The 17,410-nt window shown below is 36.2% G+C and overlaps 1 protein-coding gene across 17 annotated transcripts in view; it reads right to left on the bottom strand.

Moving 5' to 3' along the window:
• Window positions 1-17,410, bottom strand: part of ERC2 (ELKS/RAB6-interacting/CAST family member 2) — a 404,176-nt gene that overhangs the window by 42,216 nt on the left and 344,550 nt on the right. For 16 of the 17 annotated variants that reach the window (XR_012057919.1, XR_003962561.4, XR_003962563.4 and 13 more), the window contains one exon: window positions 15,900-16,090. The exons of the other annotated variant lie outside the window; for it this stretch is intronic. The gene's annotated coding sequence lies outside the window, so the exon portion shown is untranslated. The remainder of the gene's footprint in view (window positions 1-15,899; window positions 16,091-17,410) is intronic. 17 annotated transcript variants of the gene reach the window in all.

The following is a 17,410-nucleotide window of genomic DNA, read 5'->3' as shown; positions in this document are numbered from 1 at the left end:
CAGCTCCTGAGCTGCTGATTCCTTCAGCAGCCTGAAGGAATGCTGCACTTCAGCTGGGAAACAGAGATGGAGAGAGGGGCTGTCACCTGCACAGCCAGAGCACAGGGAGTGACAGGGAGTGGCAGCTCCCACTGCTCAGGGGACAGCAGAGAAGGGACCAAGAGTGACCACCCAGAGCAGGCTCCTCCTGGGCTCCCAGAAAAGCCCTGCTCCCCTGGACTCTGCACTTTGCACCTCACGTTAGGTTCTCTGAAACTGGCACTATACCACCTTTTGTATGGGTGACTGGTTTTGGAAATAGGAATGACACAATGGCATTTGTAATCTCACGGCTTAGTTGTTTGTTATTTTTTTATACAAATATTAATAAAAGCTTTGCTTTTATGCACAGTGAATTTTGAAGTACATGAGTAGTTTAGCATAGAACTGGAAAAAAAATTAGAAAGTTAACCTGCATTTTGAGAGAAACCACTAATCTGGAAGAAGAAAAGAGCACAGCAGATTTTGGAAACATTTTCCAAAATACTTCAGGCCAGAATTTCCACAGGGTTTCAGCATTTATCACAGCATTTATGATGTATGTATGATGACTTAGTAGAGATTTCCATCTAGCCTAAGGGACTTACTTTCCTAATTTGTTACATATCATAACAAGAAGAAAGTAAAAATAGCTTGTAATGACCACCAATAAAGAAAGATTGATCCATGACAATAAGGAACATGAGTTGAAAGCAATTCAAAGTGCTCAAAAAACCCTCTCCAAAAGCAGCACTGATTTATCATTAAAGAATAGGGAATTTTTAAAATAAAACTCCATCTCTATTCATCCATCCATCTGCTTTATACATCAATTAGGAAAAGAATACATCTGTATGGTTCATAATCTAGATATAAGCACCTGCTGGAATAGTTTTGTTAACAAGTCTACAGTCATTTACTACAGTTGTTATTTCAATAAAATTAATTGCTAATTACTTTTGCCACAGAAGAAACTCCTAACCAAGAAAAGAACCCAAGCAACCCAAATCCAGATATTAACATTGGTTGAACCCATTAGCCAAAGCAGTCATCCTTACTGTGGAAAATCCCTCATCACTGTGGACAATCCTAACTGAGCAAGGAACATTTCCTTACTTGGTTAACTAAGGTAATCTCAAACTAATGTGTTTGTTCTTTGCATACCTTATTTCCCCATGAGCCAGTCCAAGCTCTCATCTGCTACTGCACTTTCCAGCTGCTCTCAGAATTAGAACAGACTCCTTGGATTTATGAGTGTCTGCTCGGAAGCTGGACAACTTCCAGGACCCAGGAGATGAACGTGACCCTCTGATCAGCAGTCAGCAGTTCAATACTGCTCAAGGAAAGAACTTTCAGAGTGTTCAGCAGAAACACAAACTTGCATACACTGAACACAACCCTCTGTTCCCCCATAATTCTGCCCAAAACAGTATAGTTTGTGACCATACTTTTGCACAGGGACTGGGAAATATAGCTGACATCTGAAAATTACCTAGTAATAATACAAAAAATTTATAAGAATAGACATGATTCCTGCTTCAGAGAATTTTATAGCCATTAAATGAAAGTTGAATTGTGGAGCTATAAGAAATCACACTCCTACCCAAGCCATAACACTAAGAATTCAGTGATTTTTCCAGCAATTACTTATGTCATATACACAGCATTAATTTTTCTTCAAAAGAAACTTGTTCTATGTTTGTACATGGATTGTTCTATGTTTGCTGCAGGAATTGGTGATGACAAAACTAACACTGCTCATAGATTTTTGCTGTAAAACTACTCAGTTTACAAAAAAGGTAGGGAAAACTACCAATTTTGCTGTTTCAGAGTATTTCTTAACAAAGTACTAAACCAAATTATAGCTCTTTTTTACTTTAATAAAAAAATGTCGAGTTGATTTTCAGCATGGAGCTTTATTCTTCAGCCAGATGCTCTAGATATACAGATGATCACTAAAGAAAAAAAAATCCACTAATGGCAGATCCCTTCATCACAGATATCTGTCACTGCAGATTTATCAATTTCATTTTGGCATCCAAGCATGCTTGTGCAGCTGTTTTTGTTATTAACTACATATCTTGAGTAGTGCTAAGTTAAAACTTTTGAAGGAATATCCTTTTCTCAGAGCTACCTGTTCTGCAGCTCCATCCCCAGAGCACAGCTACCTGTGCATGCATTTGGCACAGTGCTCACTGGGAGTCATACATGACTGAGCTTTGATAGTCATGCTATGCCCTTCTACCCTGAAAGAAAGAATGCAACTCATGTACCAGTTAATTTCCTGTATTTTATAATTTAGATAGTCTCTTAATGCTTAGTTTCATGCTGTAATATTAATAATTACTAACTGATTTATGAGGAATTAAAAAATTAATTTGTAAGTTTTAAGAAATTTCTGATTTCCCATTGTATATTTCCAGACCTTCTGTACCCAAACTGAGGGTATAGAGCAGGAATGCAGACTAGAAATTGAAAACAGATAAGTGCTTTCCTTGTGAGTGACACAAAAGCAGGGAAGGACTTAGATGGCTCTGTGATTGCCATTGTTTCAGTGCTACAATAAATCAGTCCTGGTCTCATACAAATTTAAAGTTGCCAAATACTGTTTTTTTATTTTTTAAATATCATATTCTTAAGTCATATTGGGAATGGATTTAATAAATAAGTAAGTGTAACTAAGGAATTTGGCAACCTCCGCCACTTTCAATTTACATGTTTTTCTGGTTGAAAGAAAAAACAATTACTATACTCTGTATTTCTCCTGAATCTTAAAATAAACGTAATCTAAATGTAGACTCAATGTTAAATAAATATAAATGCATTTCATGCATAGGCATTTTGTACCAAATACATTTATAAACATTAAGTAACAATTATACATCAAGTTTTTCATTGGTGATAAGTTCTAATTAATTGATGAAACAGTTACACTAGAGAGCCCTTTAAAATTTTCATTCATATTTCTTGATTAAAAGATGTGCAATATCAGGAATCTTGTAACAGGCTTGGGTCAAATCTTATGTTCAGTGGAGAAAAAGGTCATATAAAATGGGCCTTCTTTCAGGAGGTTCACTAAAATAGTTAATAAAAAGATTCACTTTTTATTAACTATTTTATTTAAGATATGCAAAGGCTAAAGTCTGACTGATGAAACATTTCTTATAATTCTGTACTGAATAAATACTCATTACTGAAAATGTTGCTTGAAATTTTGTATGTCAGGTTGTGAGGAGTTGAATATTGTCTGGAAGATGCAAGGCTTCAGTGATCAGAGAATTCTTAAATTGGTGTATATGTATAAAACAACTCTAAGTTCTCTATAGGAATAGTAAATCTCTCAATAGGAGGATAAGGGGAGGTGCTGAAGTCCTGTCTTGCATCGATAACAGAAAGCAAAAACCAGAAAAAAAAAAAACTATAAAAATACAGTCAAAACGAACAAGAAAAAAAAGGTATCAAATACTAGGAAATCTGAATATCTGACAAAAATCACTACAGAGCAAGCTTTGGATTAGACTTCTAGAAAGCCCAGTTCAATCAAACAAGAGTTGTCAAACTGGAAGCTGACACGTCAGCCATGTCCTGTCCAGTGCTGTCCATCATGGGAATAAATTTACCATATTATAAAGCAGTGTGAAAATGCCCTAAATAAGGACCCGTAGTGGAAATCTTGGCCTTCCCCCCCACATTTGTTATTTACATTAAAATAATGCCCAGAGGCTGTAAATAGGATTGGAACCTGGAAACGAGTTCTGACAGCTCTTTGCACGGCGTTGTCCAAGCTTGTTGAACTGGCACGTGTACACAAAGGAACATGTTTGTGTACACACACAAACACACACCAGCCCTGCTCACTGCACATGCAAACACACAGCCCTTACCTGCATACTCCAACCCGTGGCTCTACACTGTCAGGATCATAGATAAATATATTTTTTAATATTCTATATAATGAAATGACCTCTAGGTGGGCAGAGTAGACACTTGTTTTATTTAAAAAGCAATGTAGCACAAAATCATCTAAAACCTCCTAGTTTTGTACGTAAAGTCCCCAGTACTCATAGGAACAGATGTCACATACATTTTATCATTAATTTTTAAAATTAATAAAAATAATTAATTTTTAAAATTCATAATACATGACGACAATATCAAGTTATGCTTCTTTGCTGATTATCTGACTAGTATTGAACATGGGATAAGTTAGATATATTTTTCTGCTACTTTCTCATTGGTGAGCCCCTGTAGCAAATATTTGATCAAGACTAAGGTAAAAATTCCTTAAATAGGATTTTTTCCTTACACCTCCTGTTAGAAGACATGGATCCACAGCAGCTCTGTTAACTAGGCACATAAGAATGCCTTTCTCAGTTCTGTCCAGAATTACAGAGTATTATCTTCTGCTGTGGCTATCAAATCCATGGATATTCTCAGCCTGGGCACACAACTCTCTCTATAAATCACTTTTCACCTTGTGACAATTTAAGTTTTATATCCGTGTCTGCCATCTGAAGGGGAGGGAAGGCAGAAAGATAAATCTATAGTATATTTATCTTAGTTCCATGATGAGAATCTCTGTTAATTAGGTCTTCCCCAATCATCACCTCTTTAATTGGCATTTTTCTAGTATCAGGAAGAGACGCCCAAGATTAAGATGGCTGATGCTGCATAAAAAGGCCACCAATAATGCCCAGCCCTGTGCCAGCAGGGCAGCATCCACTGACATCAGAATTACTTCTTCTTTTAAAAACAAAGTCTAAGCAATGAAGTACTTATAAGTGAAAAAAAGAAAAATTGGGGGAAGAAAAGCAGAAAAACTGTTACAGGTATTTTCTAAAAAGATAAATGTTCCCCAGCCAAATGGACGTACCGCCATCAGATTAGGAAGACAGAAAAATCAGAGTTCTGTACCAACAGGAAAACTCTGAGCCCAGATAACAAACTCTTGTTATTCCATAGGCAGAATATTCCAAGATATTTTCTATATTAAGATTTATAGATTCTAGGCAGAATATTCCAATATATTTTCTGTTTTAAAATGCACAGATTAAGATTTCAGAGTTACAATATACCTCAGGCTTGCATGAGCTTTCTGTAGGGTTTTTATTTTGGGATGTCTTGGTTGTACAAGGACTAGGAAAATATATTTAAAACACTTCAACATCTCTTTCCTTCTTTCTGTCTCTTGTTCTCTGCAAAATTATTTACTAGTTCTGTAATATTTGCCTTATGCTCCTTTTTCATCCTATGGAGCCATATCTTCTGGAAGAGTTTACCTGCTCTTAATCTCAACCATTATTAAAAAAAAAAAATCCTACAGAATTCAAAACAATATTGTTCAACTAGGTTCTAATTTATTTATTTATGCATTCCTTCATTCCTTTCGAACAAAATCTGATTTGGCCCTACATCTTATGTTTCTTAAATATAAACAGGGCATTATTTAAAAAAAAGTTCTTGTTTAGGCATAAGCCAAATGCACCTTGGTGAACATGACAACGGTTCTTATTTATGCACAAGTAAATCAAGGCTGTATTTGCACTATACAGTTTTAAGGGGTTTCTGACATCATAAGTTAAACTGATTCTGTTAATTGTTTAGGAAGGATTTAGCTCTGATAATATTTTATGCTGAATTACATTAACTTACTGACTTTGATGGTTACACCGCTTGTTCAAGATAAATGTTTCTAAATATTTTCGCTGAGAATGTGTTCTAATTAAATTTATCTAGCACTACATTTTATTTATCAACAAAAGTGCTAGTGATTAGAAGCTCATGATGTAGCCAATAGAACTGTCTGAAAATCTACACATCTTGAATAGAGAAAGAAAGAACGAGGGCAGGATGGAACATATTTTTTGTTATCTAGAACTGCGTATATTTAAACTAAAGGGTTGTTTAATAGCTTCTCAGGCTTTGATTTATTTCACATTGAAGGGATTTTGTCTCATATCAAAGATGCCTGGTAAAGAAAAAGAAATATTCTTTAAACCCTCCCCTGCAAACTTTGGCTGAACATATAATTTTCAATTTAGGAGCAGGTGACAATGAGGTATCTCCCAAGGGCAGAGTATTTAGACTTCTACAGAATTAAACAACCCTGTTGTGATGAAAGCTGGACATTCCTCAGTGCTGGGATCAAATGAAAACATTGGTGTTTCACTAAACTTTGAGACTGACAATGTAAGAGTTTTACAAGAACTATTAAACATTTATCATCGCATCCTGAAAATTACATTTAGCCAAGGGAAATAGTTACATAAAGAAAACAATCTTGCATAGAGTGAAAAAAAAAAAAAAAAGGCAAAAACTTCTTAAAAATGGATGCATATTTAAGAATGATGCCTCTTTGCAATAACCTGTCAGCAATAATGGGTTCCCATAAACAGGAAATGGTATTTTAAAAATAGGAACAGATTATTATTATCTCTGATGACAGAAACTACATACTTTTTTCCTTCTGATTATGTTCAGCTGAAAGTCCATCAAGCTGAGCACTTTCACAGACCAAATAACAGGAAATTGTAAGGGCAGAAGAGAACAGTGGAAGTTTCTGTAACACAACTGTGGCAGTTGTGGCCACGGGAGATCAGTAGGAAAAGGCTGAAGAGGCAAGAGAAATGATGTAACCAGGGAAAGTGAGGTTTTAAGTTTGGAAAAAGAGGGCTTGAAGAGCCTGCAGGTTACTAATGAGGAAAGAAGGGAAAAGAGACTGAATTGAAAAGAAATCAAATGAGCCTGAAACACTGGAAGGAATATTGCAGCTGGAAAAGGATGTAAAGGGAAAAGAGATAAGAGAATGAAGAGTCACTAGAGGCTCTAAGAAAGACTGAAATCCTGAATAGAAAATAGGGAAAAGGTGCTTCCTCAAATTAGGAAGACAAAGTAGAATATGAGGCATATCCATGCATGTGTTGAGATATTAGTAACTGGAATATTGGAACATTTTTCATTTAGAAAATTTCTGTTAATGACATGAGGCTGATTATCTTTGACAGGAGGGTTTGGCAGACAAAAAGCTCTCGGTACTCAAGAGGAAAACTAGAAGACAAATTTGGAAAGACAGCACAGTTCAGGATTACTTGGATGTTAAGAGTGTAGAAACAATGAAAAAGAAAATAGAAAGTGATATTCTTGTTTGGCCTATAAAGTCTAGAACAGGAAGTTTCTATATTTTAGAACAATGTCTTACAAATCGTACAGGTACTAAACACCATGAAAATTAGCTAAAACAGATCAGTTTTAGGAACATGTTCCACATTTTAAATATGCCTTTAACTGCCTATACAAAGCATTGCTATAAGAGAAATTGCCCTCATCTGTTTTGCAAAACACATTTCCAGGAGTGAAGCTTGGTCTCATTGAAACATAGATAAATATTTGTGTTCAGATGATGAATTCACTTGCTTGTTCTAAAGATTCATTATTTGATTCTGCATCTCTAAGAAAAACAAATTTGCACAAAGGTTTATCATGTCTCCATTTCAACAGTGCACAGAAAACTGAGACTGTTGGAAATGCACAACTGCACTTTATGCAACAAAAGCCTATTTATAAATTATGACTCTATACACAATATGCCTTGGGGATTGTTCCTGTTCTAATCAAATACTTTTGCAAATTTCTTGCCAAGAACTGAAAAAGTATTTACCTGTAATAGGTGAAAAAATGATATCATCAGGTAAAATATGTTTTCACATACACTGTGGATGTTTTATTCACTCACTAGCCAGCTTCTAAAGGTTCCACAAAAAATTAAATCACATAGCTTAAATATTTGTCTGCAAATAACACTGGTTAAATAACTCTGCAACATCTGGTTTCCTTTTCTGTTTGCTATTTGAGAGCTTTTTCTGAGTATAATTAATCCTTATAAAATGGGAATAAAGCAAGTTATTGTCTTTTGGAAACTGATGAAGTACATTACAACTACAGAGAAAGGGACTGTACTTCATTCTGCACAGCAGAGTTAAGATGCCCACAAAGAGGAACAAAAAAGTTTACGTTCATGTGAAAATGGTACTTGGAGCTCAGAAGTCTAAATTCACTTAACAAATTTAGTAAAATGAAGTACTTAGAGTAACCACAAAGCTGAAGTGGAGAATTTCAGCAGAAGGATGGTTCGAAGAGTTGGAAAATAAAAGCACTGAGAGACATGACAGGACAGTTTCTGTCTGCCTTGATTTTTCAGGGCTCTGTGCCAACACAGACTGAATTTGTGGGCCAGTACAGATAATCAAAATGGGAGAAAAAACCCAACATATGAATGGTGCTTCTATGGGAGCTGTGGTAACATACACAAGTATTTGCATGTTCATGACTGTATTGATCTAAGACCAAAAAAAAGGTTTTGTCCTCTCTGTATCTGTCAGTCTGCACAGAAGAACAAAGCTACACTCCTAAGAAATCATCTTTGAATTGAGGATTCATTACTGTAACACTTCAGCCAGCAGACCTTGACAGGACAGCTCCAAACCAAGCTGTTTAAAAAACTCTACATCAAAAAAAGTCTTTATTATGCTAATTACAGTAGGCAAACTAATATATCCCAATCTGCCTTTTAGAAATAAAAAAAAACTCTTGCCTTTGTGCTCCATAAATATAGGTTTAACAGAAAAAGGTCACTAAGAGACACTGGATCTTGCTGAAAATACTTTTTAACTTCCTGTTTCACGTGAAAAAAAAAAAAAAACTGAAAGAAAGAAAAATTAGAAGCAATACTAAATTTAGTAAAACAGTCTTCCCCACTTGTCCAGTTGAGGTACTTGGTCTACACACAAAAATAAATTAATGGGTGGATTTTTTTTTCTCCCCTTTAAAATAAATTCTGTCACCTCATCAAAATCACCAAAGAATATTCATGCTCATCAGCTAATTACATATTTATAATGTATAATAAAATATTATCTACTTTGCATTTATGTTTTGAGGCTTGATCTGATTTTGCTTTGTAAACACAAAGTCCTACATTTGTAAGTTTCGTTGTCACCTTTTATAATCAAAGTTTATTTTGCATTTCAAAAAGATATTACCCAGGAAAGGATTCAGAGTCTATGGAAGAGGCTGGTCCACCTCTTTGCCACCTATACAAGCAACAGCTTGAACCTCGGACTCCAAAACATGACAAAGAGCATGACTTTTTCCAAAAAAACCTTAGCAGGACTCAGGATGCAACCTTGATATCCCTCAGCACTTCTGACTGTACAATATATATGAAAGAAGAGTGGGTAATGCACGTAGGAGTGACACAGTCATAACAGTCTAAAGCACAATATCCACTGTTCATTGTATTCAGTTTAATAAAACTCTAATTTTGCAACTCACTTCATTGTGTCTTTAGAATAGCATCTAGGCCTGCTGCATACCCAGACATGTATTTGACTTTGCTTGCTGGATCAAATTAAAACCATGAATTGGCATCACCAGTTTGGCCAAAATTTATTAACTACTCTAGGTATGCCACATTACACCGTTTCCGAAAATCAGTTTGCTAAAGGAAATCTTCCCGCTGAAAATGTGGGGTTTTTTTCAATATGCTTCAAATTTCTGCATTTTTCTGCATCAATTTGTTATGGAACTATCTTTCATATTATCCCTGCTTTTATTTTCTTTGGTGTTTGTTTTTAAGTAGAGTCATAAATGTATTTCCATTTCATGCTATTCCCAGTTAGGAATAAAATGACGGTACTTCCAAGAAAGAAAATTACCCGGGAATCTGTTCTGCATTTGTAGACAGGAGAGAGGCACTTTGAATGGAGAAGAAGAATTAAATTAGCCCCAGATATAGGGGCTGAATACTAGCCATGTGTTTTTGAAGTGAGTATCTGCAAACCCTTTCCTACAGATCCTTTATAGTCTGAACTTTATAACAATAAAGGTATAATCTGGTAAAAAGTTCGCTGCCCTACAGCAAGCACAAAACAATTTTTTTTTTTCCTTCATCCAAAGGAACCACTAGTCTTTGAATAAAATATTTTTACCTTCCCCCACAGCCACCAGTTTAGAATGAAAGCATATTCCATGTTTAAGATTCTATATTTACTCAGTTTAAATATTTATGGGTGAGATGTATATACAGTATTGAATAAAACAGAAACCAGATTCATTCCTTAATGAGTGAGAAAGAATAAACTTCATATGGGGCAAAAAGTAGTTCTAGAAATTGTCACTGCTTTCAAGTCAGCAGCCTTAAGAAATGTTGTCTTCTCAACTACTGTACAAAATAACAAAACCAAAAGCAAGAGTTAGTTTTTCTTCTACATGATCAGATTTTTATGACAAAGGTTAGAATGTTCAAAAATGTGTTTAAATTTATTCAGCTGTTCTCATAGTTTCATGTTTCACTGGGCTGCTACACTGCATTATGTTCCCATATGACTAGATTAAAGCTATCTAACAGGCTGGTGAAGTTACTAGCCAAGAATCTGAATACTTTTTCAGAACCTTCTTCAGAAAGTATTGACAAGCTGCAAAAGTCAGATTGATTGGTTTGGGTTCTTTCTAACAGGACATCCACGGTATTTGTCAGATCAGCATTTCTAAAGAGCGCTCTTCCTCCAAAGATACTGATAAACTAAAAGTGGTTTTAAACCCAGTTGTAGAGAGACTGGACAGCCCAAGGCAGAGGCAATGGGATACAGAGACTTTAACCTTTAGGTCATCAATTTAAATTCAGCTCAAGTTGATCATGACCAACACTTCCACATGATGAATGTTTGCTAGCCTGTGTAAAGAAATAGACACAATAAATATTGGTGGACACATTACCAAGGTAACTGATCCCTTTTGGTAATCTCAGAAGAATACCTACACTCTGACAGGCCACCAAATAGTCCTGATTCCTCTGGTTTCATGGAATCCATCACAACCGCAGACTCCAAAACAATGTCCTAACCACCATCAAATTACTTTCAACATGTTTTGGAAACTTTTTTTTCTTTCATTAAGTGGATATTTCAACCAGAAGTGTCTTCAGCAGTGATCACAGAGTTAGCTTACCATAATAAAGTTGAGTGTGCAAAGAACACAAAAGGCTGTATTGGAAAATGGTGTTAAATTCCTTGTTATAACCCAAGTACTACTTTCAGGCAGATTTGGTTGAACTGTTAAAAAAATTGATATAGGAAAACCAGAAAACCCGAGACAGCTGACAGGAATAACCAGAGGCATGGAAAGACAGTTCTATACGGAGTCTGAGATTGAAATTTAGTTTAGAGTCCAGATTAACAAATGTTGCCTGGTATGAATATATCAAATAATGATTATTACAGGCATGCCTTCAGAGCCTGAGGGTTATGAATAAAGCTAAGCACAAAGGTTCTTTCCCAGTCTGTAAGAATTCTGAAGATTTCAGAAAGGTCGTGTTAGTATTAGGACAAATCCTTTCACATTTTTCACAAAAGCAGAGATACCCAACCTATTACAGACAATAGTCCAGTGGTAAAGACAGTTGCCTTGGATGCATTAGATATTCAGCTGGATTTAAGTCTCTATTCAGCTGGATTCAGAAAAGGAAATTGAACCAAAGTCGCATGTCTTAAAGGATAATGCCTAACTATTAGGCTCTGGGTATTGTAATGCAGATTTCTCTCAAGGTTTCTTTTTAAGCAGTTCCATTTCCAATAAATTATTATTTGCTATTTGAAATTAAAGCTTTCTAAAGGAATTTTTTTAAAACTACCCTTGACATGAGAGAGGTTTCAGGTTTGATAAAGCAGTCATTTCTATCAAAAACTCTGTTAAATTGGAAAAATCCCTATTAGCTTTAGTATTTCCAAGAGTAGATGTAAAAAATTTCAGACATTTGTACACAATCTTCTTCCTTTGTGGCAACACTAAAAAGAGGACAGCAACACCATGCCATGAGACCTTTTCCTCCTCAACTTAATCAAGTGATTTAAGGCTGAGAAATCATTGCTACTAATTGTAAACAAATCAACCTCTCCTATAAAGTAAAAATAACAAAATCGGTAATAAAATTAAAAATGTTTTCATGTAAAATTGATCAAGGGAAAACACAACAGCATTCACACTACTTTTTTTTTACCTAACTCAGAACGAAGTTGACTATTTTTATAGCTGGGAGGATAAGGTCTTTAATGTGGGCTTTCACTGACATATGAGTCATATTTACAGTGATTTACTTTTACCCTTCCATTCTATAATCTTGGAAGTATGCTGTTCCCAAATGAAATAGCCATTTTCATGTGATTTGAACTACAAGTCTGTTTTTCTTAGCTTGTTCTTCTATAGCTGATCTCGCATCTGACTATTGCCTTCATCAAGATGCTTACTGAGCACAACTTTTAATTATTGTAACTGCCTTATGCAGGGATTCCCAAACTTCAATGACTGAAAGTCAACCAAAGTCATGTAATATAGTTTATCCATAGTTATACAAAATGTATTCATTTTTTAAGACTCACCTCCCAAATTTAGCACTCCACCAACTCACAGCTTTCTGTAGCAATGTTTTTTTCCTCCCACCTCCTTAATTTTCCCATTCTAGGATTCATCCAGTCCTCTCTACCTGTCTCTGTCATCATGTAGGTTACTACAGTGTGTTTTTTAGCTATTTATCCCAAATTCATAACAGTGGTACATAAAGACCCCCTTTAACACACCAGCTCACACCCACTTTAAAGCAATTAAGTCACCACCATGCTAAGCAGTTCCCTGCACCAATACACACAGAATTATTAATATGATTACAGTCTTTATCAATTTAACTTCTGTTCACTGGGAGAGACATTAATGTTATACTGAGCAAATGGTAGCCCTGCTAAAGCCAGATTATGGGACAGTGAAAGTCCTGTGTGTGGAACCAGAAATGCTGCCAAAGGAACTGCAGCTAAACCACGAACAACTGGGTACAGGCTGCATCCTTCCTACTTCAGTGTTCTCCTACTACATGAAAAGTTCCCTTGCAATGAAAATAGATACTAGCATGACAGAAAAAGACTTGTCTTTAAAACCAACCACCTGTCATGAATAGAAGTTTCTATTCCCACCTCCACCACCCCCAATTCACCATATTACAAAGCAGAAATAGCTCACATTTGGATGCCAAACTAGGTGATACATCTACTACCAGGAAAGTAATGTGCAATGAATCGCATTGTTTCTCCAGTGTTTTAAACAAGTAGAAACAATCATAGAAAAACTGCCAAGGAAATCTACAGTTTCAATTTTGTACTGTGTGTAGGTCTTCAGACAAAAAAATAATGCACAGATGTTATCTTTAAAATTAGCATTTCTATTAAAAAGAAAGCCAGACTCATCCTAGCTGATCTTGGATATTGACTTATTCACCAGAATAGTTCCACTGAGGCAGATAAATACATTTCCATGAATAAGGGCCTGCACTGCAGGACTTCATAAAAACATATATATGGGACAAAAAAAGAGCCTAGAAATTGTCAGCAATTTTGACAAACTTTTGTCTTATAACTGTGATACAGTCAATTTAGTTGGCTATTCCTAAGTTCAGATCTAATACACACTGCTCTACAGTACTGCCTGAACAGCATTAATGTGTTCAAGCAATTTCACTTTTAAGCTTCAAAACACACTGTTTGTCTCTGGTTCATAACTGTTGATGCACTTTGGAATCACAGATTCTTCTTGTCATCTTGCCTAATTATAACACATTCTTTAAAATTTAACTTTTGTTTTAAAAACAGGTTGATGAAATCTCTCAGTTCTACATTCAAAAGAGCTGTTAAGTTAAACTAATTAAAAGCCTAAAAATGTAGGAATTCAAAATGGGTAGTGAGAAGAATTTAGACATGTGTAGCCAAAATGATGATCCTGGAGATGTTCCTTCCCAGAGATGCTCGTACCCCATCCTGGATATGTTTCTGGTGGCAATAAAGGTTTTGATGGTAACACAGGCCAGACCCAGAAGTTGGATCTCTGTGCAGGGCCAGAGTTTACCTGCTCAACCAGGGTGCTTCATCTCATGGCTCAGCTTCTGCCCAATCCTGTGGGGAGCTGCACAGCTGCTCTGTGGAGTTTGACCCACCAGGTACTCTCAAAGCCAGCCTAATAAACACCAACCAGGTGGGCTCCCTACAAATCCTTCAGGTGCTATTTCTTTCTAAAACAGCACATGAGCACCAGTCATTCCTAGCCTGGCAGCAGCTGTGCTCATCCCAGAAGCCAAATCCCCACGTCCCATTCCTTCTTCAGCCTTGGACCCAGCAATGTCCTTCAGCAGAACGTTCCATCAGTTGGCCAAAGGCTGCAGTAAATGCTGGGGGCAAGGAGAGGGAGACATCAAAGTTCTACCACTGAAGCTCTCTCATTGTACAGAAAATAATTCAAGATTCATTGGGCCGGAGAAAGAACACAAGAGGGAGCAAGAGTCTGTAGCCTAGTGATTTGGGCACTCAGCTGGGAAAAGGAGTTCTGGGTTCCTGGCCTGTGCTCCACAGAAGGTTCATGCAATTTACCTGAGAGTCTTTCAACAATCTAAATCTTAGCTTGAATCTGGCCATGTTTTCCTTCCTGATCCAAGTCCATAAATAAGACTTTGTTTGCAAACATCAACATATCTCTTGTATACTTTTAATGCTAAATTTTAAATAGGAAACATCAATAAAACTGAAATGTGCCAAAATCCAAAAGCTTATTTCATATCCACTTTCCTTTATAATACTTAAAATAAAAGATTTACTTGTGATCAGGTCAAAAATACTATTAAAATGAAAATACATGGTTTTACCTGTGTCAATAATGCTGTTTTGAACCACTAAATTGGAAGTTATTTTTTCATCTCATCCTTGTCAGGATGAGGTAAGATTTTTTAGAAGTTATAAAAATAGTAATAGCCTTCTAACATCTTTATTCTGCTCAGTTTCTGATTCTCACTTAACAGTATTTTCATTTGCTGGTTCTCATTCCCTAGAACAACAGTGCAATGTCATGCAGGCGACTTTAAATCCAAGCGAGGTTACCCTGAAATTCCCACTCCAACAATTTCATGGACATATTTCTGGTTTTGCTAAACATTCTTTTCATAATAGCTTCATTTTGGGCCTAAGCCTACATAACAGGGTCCCTTTAAATAATATTCCGTGCCTTGAAACATATTAAAAAAACTGTTATATCAAGGCAAGTTATGCAAGGGCTCTCTATGGTTTTAGCATATTTACTCTGTCACGCCATGTGTGAGACTGCAGCCTCCACAACAAAACCTTTACACACTGAAGTCATTATCTCTGTGAAGTCTGCAACTGGCATTTAAAACTTATTGATGGCCTGGGTATTGGTGGCTCAGTAGGCAGCACTCTTGCCGGAGGCCCGGGAGGTCAGGGGTTCACATTCTGCTCAAAGAACAAGTTGGACATATTCCAGGTTTGTGTGTGGGCTGTGCTACACTCCTAAAGGGGCAGTCCTTAGGACAGTAAGTGAAACCTTGGCTTTTTGGGGATATCAAAGTTCTCCTGCAAAGGGAAGAGAAAGAGTAAGAAGAAAGTTTAACAAGTGAATGAACACGATCGCGCTGGCTGGGGACCTGGATTTGGTTGTGTGCTAAATAAGGAATGGTCCAGCTAGAGTACACGGAATAGTTTTAAAGAAGCTGCCACATTTTAGTCTCTGTGGTCAGCACATGTTCAAGGGAGAGGTACAGACTCTAGGCATGCTCAGTCTCAGCCAACTTCCTCAATAGCAGAGTGAATTTGGGTTCAATTTCACACCACAGAACTATGAAAATGCATGTGCAGTTTCAGCAAGTGACCAGTCCAAACAAAAACACTTTAACACTGGAGCAGCTTCCACCCATACTATACAATCACTGAAAAAATATCCAGCCAAATATCCAAGTCAAAACTAGCAACACATATAGAGAATAATATAAATCAAGATTCAACCTGCTCTGGTGTTATACTTTGATACTTGAATATCCCAGATGTCTCCCTCCTCCTCTTCTTCTTTATAGACAGGTAAAGATGGATCTCTTGAAGGAACTGGGGATCACACTCTAGGCAAAGGTTGGACAGGTGATCAATGTACAGCATGAGATTTTGCCGTGGCTATGTGCCTCCAACAGTGACTGGATCATCTGGTTTAGAAAAACAATTCAAAATTGTAATATTTTCTAAAGCACTTATAAGGGAAAAATTAGCAAAAGGGAGAACATGTAATTTTTATAACATGGACTATATCGCAGAACGTCTTTCCATAGTCATATATTTAATATCAAAAAATTCATTTATTTCCTATTTAACATTTAGTTCATTAACTTTTCAGTTCCTTGAAGTCAGTCTTGAGAAGATCGCATCCCATTTGCACTGGAAGAATATGTTCAAAAGTTACCAGCGTGATATAAAGTTACTGTTATACGTGTCAATATAAATTTTTTTGGCATCTAGATTTAGACACAACCCTACAAAGTTCCAGGGCCAGGCCCAGCCCATTCCCTAATCAGATTTTGGGACGAGCCAGTATTTATCAACCAACTGGGATTCTACTCTGCAGTGCTCTTCAGGAGGTAAGCACAGAGGTTAAAGTTTTGTTAATGAAGATACATCTCCCAACACTCCCTTCTATGTCAATACAAAGAAAGAGATTTTCTAAAGGACCATTCAGAGAACTTGAATGATACCTTTTCTTCCAGTATTTAGGAACACCATCTTTTATCCATCTATCTTTTACATGGTGCCTTCTTTTTTCTTTTTCTTTTAACATCATGGAAAAACAAATACTGCCCTCCTTCCCAGAAATTTCCATTAGTATAATGGATCTTTAGGTTTAAGTTTGGTGAAATAAACCTGTATTTAAGCAACAGTGTTTACACACAGTAAAAGAGATAATTAATTACAAGCATCATGACATCTCTAGGCTATCACACAACCGATGTATAAGCAACAAGCTGCTTAAATGAAACAAGATATTGATGGCATTATTTCAAGTTCAGAAATAGAGGAACTCCTAACATAATACCAGTGCAAATTTGCAAAGAATTATGCGTTCATTTTGTCACTAAAATACGAGAAGGAGCTATTTCAAGGAACGAAGGATGTCCTCTTAACCTGCAACAACAAATTTGTTTGGTTTTTTCTCTTCTCAGTAAGAAAGCAATTAGGATTTTTTCCAATAAAAATATCCTTGTCCATATATAAACACTCCTGGTAATCATGTAATTACCTTACCCAATCAGATTAAACTGCTGTCAGTTGAGTTCCCACCGCTGATTAACTTTTGTGTACTCTGAACCTAAATGAAGTCTTTGGTAAAGTCACTTAGTCATTTACAAAGGTGTCTCTATGATTCCAAAAAGGGTAACAGCAGTATATTATTTGCTATAATCATCAAATATCCAAGGTCAAAGATAGATCACAGTGGACCCTTTTTTTAAACCCAAAGAAACACAGAATTAAAC

Source organism: Taeniopygia guttata, chromosome 12 (genome assembly GCF_048771995.1).
Source record: "Taeniopygia guttata chromosome 12, bTaeGut7.mat, whole genome shotgun sequence".
In the NCBI taxonomy this organism is placed as follows: Eukaryota; Metazoa; Chordata; class Aves; order Passeriformes; family Estrildidae; genus Taeniopygia; species Taeniopygia guttata.
This window is presented reverse-complemented; position numbering and strand designations above follow the sequence as displayed.